The sequence below is a fragment of the Myxine glutinosa genome, chromosome 1, assembly GCF_964187855.1.
Source record: "Myxine glutinosa chromosome 1, kmMyxGlut1.1, whole genome shotgun sequence".
Taxonomy (NCBI): domain Eukaryota; kingdom Metazoa; phylum Chordata; class Myxini; order Myxiniformes; family Myxinidae; genus Myxine; species Myxine glutinosa.
In genome coordinates, this window is record NC_136261.1 from 104,045,269 (window position 1) to 104,061,066 (window position 15,798).

Below are 15,798 nucleotides of genomic sequence, written 5' to 3' on the forward strand. Positions count from 1 at the left end.
TTGGCCAACTTACACTGTGGGTTCTAAAAACCAATTCCCATTGACCAAACTGTGGTGCTTCTCAATTTGGGGTCTCACTCCCCCGATTCATCTCCCAGTGCCTTCGCACAATTTCTGGGCTGCGACGTGTAGCTCTCCCAGCAGGTCTACCCACCTGCACACCTCCACCACTGTAGTTGCCACCCGAGCTTACCTAGCTCCTCACCCTAACCTAACGAACTGGGGAAGGCCCTCTCCTGGCTCTGTCACCCCACTGGTGCCCTCTGGCACTGGGCTACCCGGGTCCGTCCTCCGGATCCTCGGGCCCCATCCACAACAACTACTACCGGCTCCCAGAGCCCACCTGCGGCCTCACCTGGCCGACATCCTCACAGTGGTGGAGTGCCCAACCAACTACTCACACTAACAGGCTACACGCCCAGCCATTTCCACAACACTAATGCACCCATCCAAAGACCATTCTTTCACCCGCACCACAGATGCCAATATCCAACCACAATTTACCTGTACCCTCTACCTAACACTTACACTACCCGCCCCGGGTATCCGTGATGGGGGTCCACTCTTCCCCCATTCACACCTTCGCACCATCCACTCCACTCCACAATTTCCACCATACTCACTCCACGACCATCCATTCCAATACTCCATTTATTCCACACTACCATTCATTTCACACAACCATTCTCCATTCACCTGTTGTTGCACACCTGTGCAATCCCCTGGTGCCACCTGCACCCTCCTCTCTTCCTGGACCATTTGGTCATCACAATACACAATCACTATCACTCACTCATACACTGCTCCATCCACCTGTTCAGTTGCACACCTGTGCAATCACACCTGTTCAATTCTCACCTGTTCAATCTTCACACACACGGCATCATCTCAGCTAACTACTCCCTTCTGAAACTTGCGCTTCCCAGTCGTCCCTTTAAACTATTGCGCTCCCACGTCATTATCAACCACACTAAACTACCTGCGTCCCCACTACAGGTATCAGTCACTATCTAAACCTTAACGTTACCTAATGTCATCTTCGCTAGATCCCTATCAATATAACCAAACCCTCCCTGGCTCGGTTGTCATAGCCACCCCATAAACTATTGCGCATTTGCCCCCACTTCTGTGAGGGATGGTGGATTTGCCATCCCACCACATCGGGGGTCTCTCACTATCAATTTTGGCACACCAAATTTCAGCCAATCAAAAATTTTCTATTTACTGCCAATTCTACTCACTTTTCTAAATTTCGGATCAAAAACACTATCCTCATCACCCGTATACTTATTACATCCTCTCGGTGCGCCAATTCCCTTCTAAAGCTCGGCTTCGTACAGCCGAGCCATGAACGCGGGTTCTTTTGTGCCAGCGGCTGGATACGTCCCGCATTCGTGGCAGGGACGGGGGCTTACCCGGGCCGAGATCCCACGCACCACCTCGGCGTGGAGCCATCCAATGTCCCGATCTCGACCTGCCGGCACGTCTAAATAGAAAGTGGTCGCCATGACGACCCTTCCTATCGGGCTGCCCGCTCCGCCTAGTGGAGCCCGGACGCGGCCGTTCCAAGCGAGGCACAGCGTGGATCGCGTACGGCGGTTCTTTCGAAACCGCCGTGGTTCGGATCCCCGCTGGTCCTTGCGGCACGCGAAGCTGCCCGACGCGCACCGAGGGCCCGATTCGGCTATAAGTCGTTCTAACCTCTAACCTGGTTACCATCGATGCCTCACCTGGATGCTTACATGCATACGCTACCCCTTTCTTGCTCATACATCCAGCCGTTTCCATGCTCCTCGTCGTACCTTTTCTTACACACCTCGGTACACTCATTCCGCTCACAGACTTGGTCACACACCTGACCACCGAACACCTTGGCACACATTCGTCGCTCGCACACCTCACCAACACACCTCTTCGCGCCCCTTCCTCGGTCACCTCCTCGGTGACAATCACAGGTGTGCTCTCATTCGCACACCCAACCACGTGCCTCACTACCAATTCCAGCATGCATTCCCACTCACGCTCTACCATTCCAGGTGTGCATCCTTCCATTCCAGGTGTACATCCTCGCTCACCTGTCATAACCAACTCACGCTCCGTTTCACTCTCACTACTCTCACCTCCACTCTCGGTCGCGCACTCACCCTTACTCTCGACAGCACACTCTTTCCTCATGCACCCGTCCATTACACACCTTTCTCGCGCACACTCTCCCGTTACACCCTCTGTAACACTCACCACAGGCGTGCATTTTCTCATTACATCCTCTGTAACACTCACCACAGGTGTACACTCTCTCGTTACTTCCTCTGTAACACTCACCACAGGTGTACACTCTCTCGTTACTTCCTCCGTAACACTCACCACACCGCGCTTCCATGTACCCCCTCGCACACGCGCTTCGACCAACTCACTCTTGACGGCACACTCACTCCTCGGCGTGCACTTTTTCCTCACACACCCCATGGTCGGACATTCTCGCACACCTCGTTTTTCGCACACCAGACCTGTCGCACACTTCACCAACGGCCTTTCACGAACACCCGGATCCAAACCAATCCCCAAGCCGACTGAAGCTTTCCTCACATCATATACATTGCCACTCACCTCCATACCTCGTCGTCGCACCTCCTTTGCCACCTGCAAACTCTTTATTCGGTTAGTGAGCATCACATCATGAGTTGAGCACCGACCTTGCACATATTCCATCACCTCCTCCTGGATTTCTCTTTTAGTTTCTGTCCGTCCCTTCTTAATTTCACTCACCTCTTCTTCCACTTCCTCTAATTTTTGTTTAACCTCTTTTATTTCTCGATGCGTCTCCTCAAGTTCGTCCTCTAAGGCTACCGTGACCGTTTCTATGTGCATCCTTACCTCTCGGTCCTTCGTCTCCATTATCTCTGTCACCTCGTCCACCCTCATTGTCAGTTCCTCACGTACCATCTGACATTGCCTCTGCGTCGCTATTAATTCGTTTTTAATTTCTTTTTGTGTCGCCTTTAACCCTCCGAGTACTGCAGTGTTCCTTTGAACCTGCTCCACTAGTTCTTTTTGTCCCTCCGTCAGCTGTTCCACCTCCTCCGTCAGATCCTCTATTCCCCCCTGTAACCTAGCCGTATTATTTCTCACCTCTTTCTCCATACGCTTCTCACCTCGCTTTACCTCCTCGCGTAGCCCCGAAACCTCCTCACCCACACCTCGTCGTATCTCCTCTTTCATCTCCTCCCCCTCTTTTGTGGATGCTACCCTCATCTGTCCCAATTCATCCCTCTGAGCATCCAGTTTACCTTCTAACCCGATTTGCACCTCCTCTATCTGGTTCCCCATCCGTTTGATTTCCCGGGCAGATTGTTCCCCTATCTCCCGCAATTTGTCCTCCATCCTATTTTCTAGCCCCATTAACCCATATTTCATCCCCTCTATCTGATTCTCCTGGGCAGCCATTCTATTTTCCACCCCCGTTAACCCATGTTTCACCTCTTTTATCCCGTTGTCTAACGCCTCACCGGTACCCCTCACTTCGTCCCTCATTACCCACAATTGCTCACCCTGAGCATCCATCCGGTTCCCCATTACCCCCATTTGGTTTCCCATTACCCCCATTTGGCCCTCCAATTGCTCACCCAATCGCTCACTATCAGCCCTCATTTGCTCACTATTAGCCCTCATATCGTCCTTCTGCAGGTTGAGGGACGCCTGCATTTGTACCATAAATTGCTCCATGAGGGCCTGCATTTGCGCCATCCCTCCCACTTGTGCAGCGGGTGCGGCCGCCGTAGCAATGTGCGAGGCGCAATTTTGCGCGCCCGCAACCTCGTGCGCGAGGACGCCATTTTGCGCGCCTGATACTCCCTCAACCGCCTCCTCATTGCTCCCCTCCATTTGATCCTGGGTTACTCCTAACCCCTCTATCTCTCCCACCGGCATCCCGTCGCCTTGACCAGCCATGGCGCGATTTCAAAATTCGGGTTTTGTAAAACAAAACAAATTTCGGCCGCTCCAAATTTTGACCAAATTTTTTTTTTAGATGTTTTTTAAAAATTTGGTTCGGGCCCCGAATCTCACGCCCAGACACCAATTATTACTTAATAACACAATTGGTGTTCCAAAATTTGGGCCTAACAAATTTAGTCCCAGGTCCGAATCCCACTCCTGACACCAATTGTTACAGATCGCGGTTTAGATGTTATGATGACCGAGCGGTGGTGTATTACCGCGACCTAACAGGATCCCCGACTCACCCGATTCCACCCAAACGTTGGCCGGATCGCACCGCAGCTAGTCAATGAGGGAAAAGACGAAAACGACGCAATGCAAAGAGGAAAACGAAGGCAAAGAAAGGTTTGGAAATACTACTGAATTTATTGACTATTTACACACAAGCAAAAAGAAAGCAGTCACGTTTATTTACAAGCACATAAGACGCAGGTGACACAGGGAAAATACTAGCTTATACAGACTTAATTAACCCAGGACAGAACAAACAGAAGACAGACTCACGCGGGGAATGACAGGAATGGCAGGAGGTGGATGGTTGGAGGTGAACGCTTGGTGGAGCCAACGTGGAGCTTGGTGGAGCTTTGGTGGAGGTGAACGCTTGGTGGAGCCAACGCGGAGCTTGGTGGAGCCTTGGTGGAGGTGAACGCTTGGTGGAGCCAACGCGGAGCTTGGGGGGTTGGTGTGACGGGTTCTCTCTCCTTCCCTCACAAGCTTCAGGACTCTTTCTTGACGAACAACTCTTTGTGACCAACTCTTCACGGACCCTCTACTGGCAACCGACTCACTTGCTTCCTGCGTGCGCGCCTTTATAACGCCTCCGGCGATTAAGCCGCCGGCCTTCAGGACACGCCCATCGGGGTGCTCACCTCGGCCCTGGTTGGTCATGCGACCCTCTGGCTCCGCCCTTGATGACGACGGGCGGGCACGCCTTTCTTCCCCTCTATGACGAGGTGGAGACACGCCTTTCTTCTCCGACCCTGCCTCGTGGTCAATGGCGGTTATTGGAGGGGAGGTAATATGGGCAATCGAGGCTCGGCAATGACGAGAGGGGATGTAATATGAAATGGAGATTTTGGGGATGGGAAGGAAAGGGGATCTATTTTCTTTCACTGGTGCAATGGAGTACTTCAATTAATGGGAGACACAGCCTTACTCTAAAACACAGAATAAGAGATAACTATCAACAGGGGTATTCTATTATTTGGCTGATGTGTATGCTTGTGGACTAATTATGGGATGCCCTTTCACCTTTACACAGCTCCGGAGGTAGGGGGCGCAGAATAAACAATAATAATAATAGTACAGCACACAATCAAAAAATATACAGTCCTCATCTCCGCAACAATATATATATATTATATACATATACATATATATTATATACATATACATATATATATATATTATATACATATACATATATATATATATTATATGCATATACATATATATATATATTATATATATATATTATATATATATATATATATATATATATATATATATATACACATATATATATATATTGTAACGAATGTGGAAACGTTACAATGTGAACGTTACAAAAGTACGGTAACACCCTGTTAATGTAAATAATGGTCGCAGTCGGCCTCCTAGTTAATTCCATGAAACTTACACGCAGGTCACGATATATCTTTTAAATAGTGTATTTCCTTATTCCATGTAGGCTAAATATGTGTTTCCCACTAGATTGACTTTGCATTGTATCAAACAAAATAAGCGTAGGCCCTTCCAATTTCCCCAAAACCTCCCTTCCAATTGCCTTCCGCATTTTGGGCGGTTTTCTTCAACCGCCATTGCCCATGTGCTTTGAGTCGGAGAAGAAAGGCGTGTCTCCACCTCGTCATAAGAGGGAAGGAGTGAACCGGCCCTAACAGCCAATCAGCACCGCGGTGAGCGACCCTGTAGGCGTGCCCTCGGAGCCGGCGGCTTAATTCCGCCCGAGGTGATAAAAGCGACTGTAAGGGACTGCTTTAAAAAAGAGGCCTTGGAGATGACCCTGGGAGATGAGCAAAGAGGCTGCACCAAAAGGAGCGGTGAGATGCGAAACGCTCCAAGCCAAAGAGGAGAGGTACTCGGCAAGGAAACCAGCTTTGGAGAGACGTGCTGAAAGGAGGGAGACGGCTCCACCCCAAGAAGAGGAGCAGGTGTGCCGAACCAGCGCGTGACGTCTACCGCAGCGGATACACGACGGAGGGTTTCCCGCCAAAACCGCGAGGAATTGCGAGCTGCGGCCTCCCGACTTTGCCTCCCTCTCAAGCAATCCACCTCAAGCCCTACCTGCCTGCATTATCCCCTGTGTAAGTGTGAACGTCCTGTCCTGCTCGTTGTCTTGGGGCTAAGTAAAAATGAATAGTGTAAGTTAACGATTCGCTGTGTTACTGCTTCTTCCATCCATTGCTTGTGTGTGTATAATAAATCTGTTCTTCCTCCGTATTCTTCTTCTTCTTCTTTTTCATTCTCTTTCGGTCGCTTTAGAGATTTCCCGATTGAATATCTGTGGGGCGATCTGGTCAACGTCGGGTGGAATCGGGTTTTAATCGGGGAGTAACTGTTCGGACGCGGTTAAATACACCACCGCTCGGTCAATATAACATCTAAAACCCGCGTCTGTAACAATTGGTGTCGAGGAGTTGGATTCGGACCTGGGACTAAATTTGTTAGGCCCAAATTTTGGAACACCAATTGTACTATTAGAGTAACAATTGGTGTCGAGGAGGGAGATCGGACCCGAAATCGGACCCGAAGCGCGCTTAACGCGCTCAAAATTACAAGCTGCCGAAATTTATTTTGTTTTATAAAACCCGAATTTTGAGATCGCGCCATGGACAATCAAGGCGATCGGATGTCGGTGGGGGAAATAGACGGGTTAGGGGTAACCCAGGACTTAGGGAAAGAAAGGGAGGAGGAGAGCAATGAGGAGGTGGTTGCGGAGGTTTCAGACGCACAAAATGGCGCTCTCGCGCACGTGGTTGAGGGGGCCACGGTCGCGGAACCAATGAGCGCGGCCCAAATGCAAGCCTTCATGGCCCAATTCATGGTGGAAATGCAGGAAAAAAACGACAGTATAGTACAAATGCAGGCGTCCCTCAACCTGCAGAGTGAGCAAATGAGGGCTAATAGTGAGCAAATGAGGGCTGATAGTGAGCGATTGGGAAACCAAATGGGGGTAATGGGGAACCGGATGGATGCTCAGGGTGAGCGATTGGAGGGCCAAATGGGGGTAATGAGGGACGAAGCGAGGGGTACCGGTGAGGGATTAGACAAGAAATTTGAGGGGTTAGACAATGGGATAAAAGAGGTGCAAAAGGGGTTAATGGGGTTAGAAAATAGGATGGAAGGCAAATTGCGGGAGATAGGGGAGCAATCCGCCCGAGAAATCAAACAAATGGGAGAGCAGATAGAGGAGGTGAAAATCGGGGTAGAAACCAAACTGGATGCTCAGAGGGATGAATTGGGACAGATGAGGGTGGCATCTACAAAAGAGATGGAGGAAATACGACGAGGGGTAAGTGAGGAGGTTTCGGGGCTGCGCGAGGAGGTAAAGCGAGGTGAGAAGCGTATGGAGAAAGAAGTGAGGAATAATATGGCTAAGTTACAAGGGGGAATAGAAGATCTGACGGAGGAGATGGAACAGCTGACAGAGGGACAAACGAAGTTAGTGGAGCAGGTTCAAAAGAACACTGCGGTACTCGGAGGGTTAAAGGCGACACAAAAAGAAATTAAAAATGAATTAATAGCGACGCAGAGGCAATGTCAGATGGTATGTGAGGAACTGACAATGAGGGTGGACGAGGTGACAGAGATAATGGAGACAAAGGACCGGCAGGTGAGGAAGCACATAGAGACGGTCACGGTAGCCTTAGAGGACGAACTTGAGGAGACGCACCGAGAAATAAAAGAGGTTAAACAAAAATTAGAGGAAGTGGAAGAAGAGGTGAGTGAAATTAAGAAGGGACGAACAGAAACTAAAAGAGAAATCCAGGAGGAGGTGATGGAATATGTGCAAGGTCGGTGCTCAACTCATAATGTGATGCTCACTAACCAAATAAAGAGTTTGCAGGTGGCAAAGGAGGTGCGGAGACGAGGTACGGAGGTGAGTGGCAATGTATATGATGTGAGGAAAGCTTCAGTCGGCTTGGGGATTGGTTTGGATCCGGGTGTTCGTGAAAGGCCGTTGGTGAAGTGTGCGACAGGTCTGGTGTGCGAAGAAAGAGGTGTGCGAGAATGTCCGACCATGGGGTATGTGAGGAAAAAGTGCACGCCGAGGAGTGAGTGTGCCGTCAGGAGTGAACCGGTCGTAGCGCGTGTGCGAGGGAGCACAGGGAAGCGCGGTGTGGTGAGTGTTACGGAGGAAGTAACGAAAAAGTGTGCGCGAGAGGATGCGCGAGAAAGGTGTGTAACGGACGGGTGCATGAGGAAAGAGTGTGCTGTCGAGAGTAAGGGTGAGTGCGCGGTCAAGAATGGAGGTGAGAGTAGTGAGAGTGACACGGAGCGTGAGTTGGTTGTGGCAGGTGAGCGAGGATGTACACCTGGAATGGAAGGATGCACACCTGGAATGGTAGAGCGTGAGTGGGAATGCACGCTGGAATTGGTAGTGAGGCACGTGGTTGGGTGTGCGGGTGAGAGCACACCTGTGATTGTCACAAAGGAGGTGACCGAGAAAGGGGCGCGAAGAGGTGTATTGGTGAGGTGTGCGAGCGACGAATGTGTGCCAAGGTGTTCGGTGGTCAGGTGTGTGACCAAGTCGGTGAGCGGAATGAGTGTACCGAGGTGTGTTAGAGAAGGTACGACCAAGAGCAGGGAGACGGCTGCATGTATGAGCAAGAAAGGGGTAGCGTATGCTTGTAAGAATCCAGGTGAAGCGTCGACGGTAACCAGGTTAGAGGTTAGAACGACTTATAGCCGAATCGGGCCCTCGGTGCGCGTCGGGCAGCTTCGCGTGCCGCGAGGACCAGCGGGGATCCGAACCACGGCGGTTTCGAAAGAACCGCCGTACGCGATCCACGCTGTGCCTCGCTTGGAACGGCCGCGACCGGGCTCCACTAGGCGGAGCGGGCAGCTGGATAGGAAGGGTCGTTATGGCGACCACGTTTTGTTGAGACGTGCCGGCAGGTCGAGATCGGGACATTGGATGGCTCCACGCCGAGGTGGTGCGTGGGATCTCGGCCCGGGTAAGCCCCCGCCCCTGCCCCGAATGCGGGACGCATCCAGCCGCCGGCACAAAAGAATCCGCGTTCATTGCTCGGCTGTACGAAGCCGGGCTGTAGATGTGAATTGGCGCACCGAGAGGATGTAATAAGTAGACGGATGATGATGGTAGTGATCTGATACGAAATTTATAATAGTGAGTAGAATTGGCAGTAAATGGAAAATTTTTGAATTGGTTGGAATCTGGACGAACAAAATTGATAGTGAGAGACCCCCGATGTGGTGGGATGGCAAATCCACCATCCCTCACAGACGTGGGGCAAAGGAGCTATAGTCTATGGGGTGTATGGCAGTGAAAACTAGCCCGGGTGGGTTAGGATATTGATAGGGCCCTAGCGAAGATGACATTAGGTAACGTTAAGTTTAGTTAGTGACTGATACATGTAGTGGGGACGCAGGTAGATTAGTGTGGATTATAATGACGTGGGAGCGCAATAGTTTAAAGGGACGACTGGGAAGCGCAAGTTTCAGAGGGGAGTAGTTAGCTGAGATGATGCCGTGTGTGTGAGGATTGAACAGGTGAGAATGGAACAGGTGTGATTGCACAGGTGTGCAACTGAACAGGTGTGTGGAGCAGTGTATGAGGGAGTAGTGGTGATTGCGTGTTGTGTTGACCAAATGGTCCAGGAAGAAAGGAGGGTGCAGGTGGCACCAGGTGTGAGGGCACAGGTGTGCAACAACAGGTGTATGTGGCTGTGTGGAATAAATGGTAGTGTGGAATATCTGGAGTATTGGAATGGATGGTCGTGGAATGAGAATGGTGGAAATTGTGGAGTGGAGTGGATGGTGCGAAGGTGTGAATGGGGGAAGAGTGGACCCCCATCACGGATACCCGGGGCGGGTAGTGTATGTGTTAGGTACAGGGTACAGGTAAATTGTGGTTGGATATTGGCATCTGTGGTGCGGGTGGCAGAATGGTATGTGGATGGGTGCATTAGTGTTGTGGAAATGGCTGGGCGTGTAGCCTGTTAGTGTGTGTAGTTGGTTTGGGCACTCCACCACTGTGAGGATGTCGGCCAGGTGAGGCCGCAGGTGGGCTCTGGGAGCCGGTAGTAGTTGTTGTGGATGGGGCCCGAGGATCCGGAGGACGGACCCGGGTAGCCCAGTGCCAGAGGGCACCATGGGGTGACAGAGCCAGGAGAGGGGCTGTCCCCAGTTAGTTAGGTTAGGGTGAGGAGCTAGGTAAGCTCGGGTGGCAACTACAGTGGTGGAGGTGTGCAGGTGGGTAGACCTGTTGGGAGAGGTACACGTCGCAGCCCAGAAATTGTGCTAGAGCACCGGGAGATGAATCGGGGGAGTGAGACCCCAAATTGAGAAGCACCACAGTTTGGGCAATGGGAATTGGTTATTAGAACCCATAGTGTAAGTTGGCCAATGGATTGGCAGGGAAAGACCCCGGGTAGTGTAAAGTGTGTTAAAGTCATTTAGAAAATAGTTAGGATGAAGGATCTCCTCGCACCATCTGCATCCACTCACCTGAGGTGACAGGTACTCCACACCATGCCATGTTTTGATTATTTTTTATGATGCAAATGTTTGGATTGTGAGACGCATCATGACGTGGGTGTGACATTGTGCGTAATTCCATCTCTCCCTCCTTATGAGGATTGATGATGAATTGGTGATGGCAAATTTTGAGGTAGAGGGATTGTGGTGACGAATTTGGTATAGGGGAAATATGGGGAAGACGTGACAGTAGTGACGAATTGGTAATGTGTAGATTTTGTACATATGGGGTAAGGGCAAGAGTAGGGTAGGTGACAGGGGGGTGACGTACGGTAGGGACGAGCTTTCTCACTTCGCCCTCCGTACGCATTTCACCTTGCATTGCCTTATTGACGTGTACCCTTGTGACCTTACCCCTCGCTCAATTGTCTTTCTTTTGTCTCCCACATGACCTGTGCGCCATTGGGTGCCGATGGGAGCGTGCGTGAGGTGGCCATTGTGCGCCCGAGATTCCCAGAACCAGCATGCATTGCATTGATGTACCACTGTATGGACCGCTGTTCTGCGGCCAAGTACCACTTGATGGACCCCAGGTTCTGGGGCAGGGCACCTCTGTTGGAGACCGGCCATAGTGGCCAGGGAATCTTGCTTGCGGACCTCGGTAAGGTGGCACCTATGCCAAACAGGTGGACCACCCTTAGTTGGCCCCTGAGGCCCTAAATAAAAATGGACACAAGTTGTGCTTTTTATTATTTCCAACTAGGCCGCATGAAGCCAGAAGACGTCGGGAAGAACATCGGCCCAGCAGAGAAAGAGAAGACCACCACCAGTTGTTTTGTTGTGTTTATTATGAACCATGGTGACTGCGCACCGGATGGTGCTTTTGGTGCTTTGTGGTGCTTTTGGTGCTTTTGGTGCTTTTTGGTGCTTTTGGGTGCTTTGGTGGTATTGGTACTGGTGCATCGATGCAATGCGTGCTGTCTCCTCCCTCCCAACAGGAATTTCTTTCTCTTGTTCCCTAAAAAGAAAAAAAACAAAAAAAAAACACAGGTCCTGGGTTGCGTTGTAAATAAGAAATCACGTCATTGTAAATAATGCTCCCCACCGTAAATGTATAGTTTGAGAATAATTCCGTAATTCGGTTAGCTGTGGGCTTGAGTCTGTTAGACAGGGTGCAATGCAATAGGGGGACATACTTATTTGTGTTTTAAAATTGTCACACTCAGGGTCAGGTTAATTGTAGAGGGAATTACACCTACGTGTCACACTAAGTTAAAGTTTAATAGGCCTGAGGACGGGCCTGAAGAAAGGAGGGTGCAGTGTAACGAATGTGGAAACGTTACAATGTGAACGTTACAAAAGTACGGTAACACCCTGTTAATGTAAATAATGGTCGCAGTCGGCCTCCTAGTTAATTCCATGAAACTTACACGCAGGTCACGATATATCTTTTAAATAGTGTATTTCCTTATTCCATGTAGGCTAAATATGTGTTTCCCACTAGATTGACTTTGCATTGTATCAAACAAAATAAGCGTAGGCCCTTCCAATTTCCCCAAAACCTCCCTTCCAATTGCCTTCCGCATTTTGGGCGGTTTTCTTCAACCGCCATTGCCCATGTGCTTTGAGTCGGAGAAGAAAGGCGTGTCTCCACCTCGTCATAAGAGGGAAGGAGTGAACCGGCCCTAACAGCCAATCAGCACCGCGGTGAGCGACCCTGTAGGCGTGCCCTCGGAGCCGGCGGCTTAATTCCGCCCGAGGTGATAAAAGCGACTGTAAGGGACTGCTTTAAAAAAGAGGCCTTGGAGATGACCCTGGGAGATGAGCAAAGAGGCTGCACCAAAAGGAGCGGTGAGATGCGAAACGCTCCAAGCCAAAGAGGAGAGGTACTCGGCAAGGAAACCAGCTTTGGAGAGACGTGCTGAAAGGAGGGAGACGGCTCCACCCCAAGAAGAGGAGCAGGTGTGCCGAACCAGCACGTGACGTCTACCGCAGCGGATACACGACGGAGGGTTTCCCGCCAAAACCGCGAGGAATTGCGAGCTGCGGCCTCCCGACTTTGCCTCCCTCTCAAGCAATCCACCTCAAGCCCTACCTGCCTGCATTATCCCCTGTGTAAGTGTGAACGTCCTGTCCTGCTCGTTGTCTTGGGGCTAAGTAAAAATGAATAGTGTAAGTTAACGATTCGCTGTGTTACTGCTTCTTCCATCCATTGCTTGTGTGTGTATAATAAATCTGTTCTTCCTCCGTATTCTTCTTCTTCTTCTTTTTCATTCTCTTTCGGTCGCTTTAGAGATTTCCCGATTGAATATCTGTGGGGCGATCTGGTCAACGTCGGGTGGAATCGGGTTTTAATCGGGGAGTAACTGTTCGGACGCGGTTAAATACACCACCGCTCGGTCAATATAACATCTAAAACCCGGGTCTGTAACAATATATATATATAGATATATATATATACAGGGGGCTGCAAAAGTAGGTATACAGTAATGAAAAACAAAACGTGCGCACAAAACGTATTTTATTGATTATACAAGCATATCAATAATAACATATCAATAATAAACATATCAATAATAAACATATTAATCCCTCAAATGTTCAAACTGTTTGCCCCCAGCATTCACACACTCCACTAGTCGAGTGTGGACACCCATGCACACTCTGGCACAAAGGTCTTTATCAGCATCAATTTCCTGGCAAGCCTCCCGTATGAACTGAATTATGGCATCAACAGAACGTGGCTTGCATGCGAAAACCCTGTCTTTTACACTTCCCCAGAAAAAGAAGTCCATAGGGGTGAGATCTGGCGAACGTGGTGGCCAGTCAACGGCTCCCCGACGTCCAATCCACCTGTTTCCTTTCTGTATACCTACTTTTGCAGCCCCCTGTATATGTAGATATATATATATATATATATATATATATATATATATATATATATATATATATATATATATATATATATATATATATATATATATATATATATATATTGTTACGGAACCCAACGTCGGCCTATGGTTCCCCTTTGAGGGGGCATTAATCCCCTCTTCTATAACGGACCGACGTGGTCCCTGGCGCCGTACCGCGACCCCCGGAAAGGCCGGTGCACAGCCCCGTTCGTGCCGCGGACAGATGTTAATGGATTGCCAAGCGGTGTTTAGCAACCGCAGCACGAACCGTTAACAAAGACTAACCCGATTCTGAACGTTGGCCAAATCGTGCTACAGGTATTCAATTTGGAAAAGACAAAGACGACGGATTTGAAGAAGAAGAAGACAAGAGGTAGGAAATGCGAATATGATTTATTTACTATTTACACAATTGAAAGCAACCAAGGAGGAGGAAGAATAATAAACTAATGCAGAAAGAGGGACGGACCAGAAGGACACAGTGAAAATTCTAGCTTATCTATTACAGTCTTAATTAACCCAGGGACAGAACAAACAAAGACAGACTCACACGGGGAATTGCAGAGTGGATTGGCTGGAAGGAGGAATGGGAAGGCCCAGGCCACTGCAGGCGTCGAGGTCCCGCTCCAGGAGTCGACTCGCGTTCTTGGCGGGAAAGCCTTGGTGTGCAGCGGCGCGTATTGTTCACCGCGAGCGGATGGGCGCTTCGTGCTGGACTCCGGGCTCTTCAGCTCCACTTTAATGCCACTTAACGCCACACTCAACTCGTCCTCCTCCAACGCCACTCTCTTTCTTCATCAACCCTTCCTCCTTCAGCAACAACTGTACTTTCATCCACCAACCACCAACCACTGTCCTGACGCATGCGCACGCGTTTTTATAGCACGCCTCGACCTCTCCCCGCGAGCTCTCTGGGCACGCCTACCGGGTCGCTTACTGCAGTGCCGGTTCGCTCGCTCGGCCTCTTTTGGCTCTGCCCTTGATGACGAGGGGCGGCCAACGCCCTGGATTCGGCGGCTCCTCCCCCTTCTTCGAGCCCACCTCGTGGCTAATGGAGTCGCGGTGAAAACCGCCAAGCAGCTGCGGCGAAAACCACAAGCCCAACGAAACAGCGGAATGCAGTAAACCGTGCAGAGGGATTTGTAATGCGGCTGCCAAAAGGAAAATCCCATGGAGGTTCTGGGGAAATTGAAAGGGGATACTACCTTGTTTCACTTTGGTGCAATGCAGTATTAGTTAATGGACGACATAGCCTTAACCTAATACACACAATAAGGAAATAACTACCAACAAGGAGGAAATCTATGATTTGGCTATGTGATGGTATATGACCTAACTAAGGGACGCCCTTTGACCTTTATACACAGAATGGAGGCAGGAGGGTTGTCTTTACAATTCATTACACAATAAAAAAACACAATTCTCATATCCACAACAATATCAAGAGCATGGCACAATATCATATGCCCCTACCCAACCGACATAACAATATATATATATATATATATATATATATATATATATATATATATATATATATATATATATATACATATATATATATACATATATATATATACATATATATATATATATATATATATATATATATATATATATATATATATATATATATATATATATATATATATATACATACATACATACAGGGGGCTGCAAAAGTAGGTATACAGTAATGAAAAACAAAACGTGCGCACAAAACGTATTTTATTGATTATACAGGCATATCAATAATAACATATCAATAATAAACATATCAATAATAAACATATTAATCCCTCAAATGTTCAAACTGTTTGCCCCCGGCATTCACACACTCCACTAGTCGAGTGTGGACACCCGTGCACACTCTGGCACAAAGGTCTTTATCAGCATCAATTTCCTGGCAAGTCTCCCGTATGAACTGAATCATGGCATCAACAGAACGTGGCATCAACAGAACTGGTAATAATGATTTTAATTAATTAAATGAATTCTAGTATTAAATGAATCCTAGCACCACTATTATAATACTGGTAATACTGGTATAATCCTTACTATATACCTACTTTTGCAGCCCCCTGTATATATATATATATATATATATTGTTATGTCGGTTAGGTAGGGGCATATTATACAGTGCGTATCAAAAAAGAGGTAATCCGAATTCAAGGGGTTAATATGCAAAGGTTATTTATTTTGATA

The 15,798-nt window shown here is 48.8% G+C and overlaps 1 protein-coding gene across 1 annotated transcript in view; it reads right to left on the bottom strand.

The window, feature by feature from the left end:
• Positions 1-15,798, bottom strand: part of LOC137412327 (cationic amino acid transporter 2-like) — a gene marked incomplete at its 5' end in the record, with an annotated part of 113,322 nt that overhangs the window by 82,564 nt on the left and 14,960 nt on the right. The gene's annotated exons all lie outside the window — the stretch shown is intronic.